Raw genomic sequence first — 3,648 nt, 5'->3', positions numbered from 1 at the left:
TTCCTCTTTGTTTCCATCTTTTGCATTCTACTCACCAATAATTGTCAATGCATCTTGATTGCATGGTTGATCAATTTCAGACTGAAGACGTAGGTAGAATTCTTCAGTTTCTGCATCATTAGCTCTAGTGATTGGTGTGTGAATCTGAATAATCACTGTGTTGATAGGATTTCTTTGTATGTGGACAGATATTATCTAATATCTGTACTTCAGGATAGAACTTGAAATGTCCTTTTGATGATAAATTGTGAGGAACAGAAGGATTTCTCTTAAGTTGTCTCCTGAAAATATATACCAGACTTGGCTTGAGAATGACTGTTCATTAGGCAGCGAAAATAGGTCAGAGGTTATTCTCCTTAACATCAGCCATCTAGAGCGGCCAGACTGTATAGTCTGACTCACCCCAAATAGGGCCCATTCCTTTCTGTTATTGTTCCCTTGAAGCAGTGCCCATAGGCAAGCCCAGGACCACTCTAAGATGACTAAGCTTAGGCTACTATCTTGCCACACATGCCCCCCTATTCCCTCCTCTTACTATTGCACGTTCACCCCTAGGTCATCCCCCTCTTATTGCTTGTATTGCCTATGTTACAACACCTCTCTATGACGTAGGTTATTATCTGTTATCGGGGCTGGCCGGAGGTGGCTGGCTGAGGGTGGCTGGCCGAGGATGGATGAGGAAGGAGGGCTGCTTCCCGTGAGGGCTGCTCCCATGAGGGCGGTGGATGAGAGGGCTGCTCCCTCGAGGGAGGCGGCTCCTGCTCTGGCAGCCGGGTCCCCCCCACGAGGACCACCAAGCGGGGCAAAGGTGAGCAATGCTACAATGTAACGTGTCTGACTGCATTATTGTAATATCTCTCATGCTCTCGATGACTAATATAATACTTATATATCTCAACCGTACAATTGTGCATTACTGAACCCAGAAGTAGTATTACCGAACCAGTGACTCAAGCAGCGGGTAGGGCTGGCACCCCACTCCCCCGTGTCATTTTTAATTTAATACAACAATAAATGCAACATCATTCCTCTTGAATCTGTCATTCCAGCAGGGTAAACCATATGATTTTCATATTCAAAATGGCCAATACCAGTCCATTTCACTCACTAACACCTAGAATATCGATCCTTATGCATTCCATCTCATTTTTGAGAACTTCCAATTTTCCTAGGTTCACATTTTGTACAATCCTGGTACTTTCTAACATACTTCCTGTTGTTAGAGGTGCTGTTGAGAAAGTTCCGACTCATCGAGTTCCTGTCTAGAACAGAACGAACACCGTATAGTTCTGGGCTGTGCTCACAGGGTTAATTGTCACTGTGAGTGGTCGTTTCATAACCTCAACTAGTTGAAGATTAAGAGTGTGCGGGTGGAGTCTCAGTTGTCAATCAAGATATAGTCGATAAGGCCTCTATGTGGGCATGGCCTTCCCAGAAAGATTCTGGGAATTCCTGGATTTCCTCCTTGGAGGCAGGAGATACAATCTCTCTCTCCCTCTCTGCTCCTCCCTTGGAGACTCTCTACTGACAATGCTCCCTCCCTGAGAGACGCTCAACTGACAAGACACATGGCACTACGCTGATAGACTGAATGACCTAGGAACCTGAGGAGCCACGTGGAGACCCCTGCCAGCACTGAGATGCTTCTACCACCACTGGATCAAAAAAATGTAGCACCCACTTGCCTGTGATCATCCTGAATTCAGCATCATTGAATGTGTTTCCTGAGTCAGAAGAGGACTTTATAGACTGGTACGGACATATGGGCTAATATTGGACTTATGGACTTTATCTGGACTGGGCTGGCACATTTTCTCAATATTCAGTTGCTCTTGTATACAAACCTCTTTCTTATTCACATGAGTCTCCATGAATTTGTTTCTCTAGTCTACCCAGACTAACACACTGTGTAAATCCATCTACTTGAGGGTCTTCCTCTTCTTCCCTGTCCTCCTCCAGGGTCTCTCATGATAACATATTCAAAGTACATAAGATGAAGCCTTACCGTCCTTCTAAGAAGCATTCTGGTTATAGTTCTTCCAAGATGTTTTTTAGGCAGTCCACAGTACTTTCACCACTGTTTGCCTGCACCATAATTCAAATGAGTTAATTCTTCTTCAGTGCCCTTATTCAGTGTCCAACTTTTAAATTCACATGCATATGAGGTGATTGAAAATACTGTGACTTCGAGGCCGTTTCCGGTTCTGCCGCCCTCTTTCTCTTCAACACGGCGGCCCGAGGGGGCTCAGAGATGGCTTGGACTTGCTTGCCTGGCTCACCAGGGTGCCTCACCCCGCAGCAAACGCCAAGATGCAGGTCTTTGTGAAGACCCTGACAGGCAAACTCATCACTCTTGAGGTGGAGCCCAGCTACGCCATCGAGACTGTCAAAGCCAAAATCCAAGACCAGGAGGGCATTCCCCGGACCAGCAATGTCTGCTTTTTGCTGGTAAACAGCTGGAGGATGGCCGCACTCTCTCGGACTACAACATCCAGAAGAGTCCACCCTGCACTTGGTGGTATCATCAAGCTGTCCCTGCGCCAGCTGGCCCAGAAGTACAATTGCGACAAGATGAGCTGCCACAAGTGTTATGCTCGCCTTCATCCCCGTGCAGTTTAACTGCCGCAAGAAGAAGTGTGGCCACACCAACAACCTGCGTCCCAAGAAGGTCAAATAAGGGCCCCTGTCTACCGGCTCTCCTGCCTCTTGCTGGTGGAGCTCTGAGCCCAATGGCCCTGGGCGCTCAAGAAAGTCTCACTTTCACTGATCTGAAGCAAAAAAAAAAGAAAGAAAATACTGTGACTTTGGTTAGTGCATCGTTAGTACGTCTACTCTTCGGTACATTAATGAGGTCTTGTGTAGCAGATTTACCCAATGCAATATGTTATTTGTTTTTTTGATGACTGCTTCCATGCGCATTGATTGTGGATCCAAGCAAGATGAACTCCTTGACAACTTCTATCTTTTCTCTATTTATCATGATGTTACATGTTCCTGCTGTGAGGATTTTTTTTAAAATATTGAGTTGTAACCCAAGCATACTTAGCTCTAATTTTTTTTTATTCTGCCTTGTTTTCACTCCCTATTTCAATGTGTACTGCTTTATGTCTGCTTAGTGAGTTCCATTCAACATGGTTACTTTCTGTAAACTAGTTATCTTCCACAGAACTTATCAGTATTTCTCATGAATCTTCTCTCCAACTTATTCCTTCTGTGTCCTTAGATCCTAGCTTTAATATTATAGTGAGATGCTAATTGTTTATTCAGTCTAATTGTTACCCCATCTTTGCTCTGCACAGCAAGTTCTTCTAACAGAACAGTGACAGAGAAGGAGTACTCTTAAAGGTCTCATTTGGTCTTATCCCTGAGAAACTTCAAGTATTTCAAGGTCTCTTAGTCTTTTTATTTTTCTGCAAAGTAATTAGACCAAAATATTGCAAAAATATGAATTGTGTATTCATATTGTATACTTTTCTCTCCGTTGGTTTTATGAGTTTTTAAAAAATCATTTTATTGGAGGCTCGTACAACTCTTATCACAATCTATATATACATCAATTGTGTAAAGCACATTTGTACATTCGTTGCCCTCATCATTCTCAAAACATTTGCTCTCCACTTAAGCCCCTAGTATCAGCTCCTCATTTTT

At 43.8% G+C, this 3,648-nt stretch overlaps 1 pseudogene; it reads left to right on the top strand.

The window, feature by feature from the left end:
* Positions 1–2,304: 2,304 nt before the first annotated feature.
* LOC101653656 lies at positions 2,305–2,677 on the top strand (annotated as a pseudogene).
* Positions 2,678–3,648: the final 971 nt, after the last annotated feature.

Source organism: Echinops telfairi, unplaced genomic scaffold, assembly GCF_000313985.2.
Source record: "Echinops telfairi isolate 266 unplaced genomic scaffold, ASM31398v2 ScPeMD7_4;HRSCAF=17, whole genome shotgun sequence".
Taxonomy (NCBI): domain Eukaryota; kingdom Metazoa; phylum Chordata; class Mammalia; order Afrosoricida; family Tenrecidae; genus Echinops; species Echinops telfairi.
This window is presented reverse-complemented; position numbering and strand designations above follow the sequence as displayed.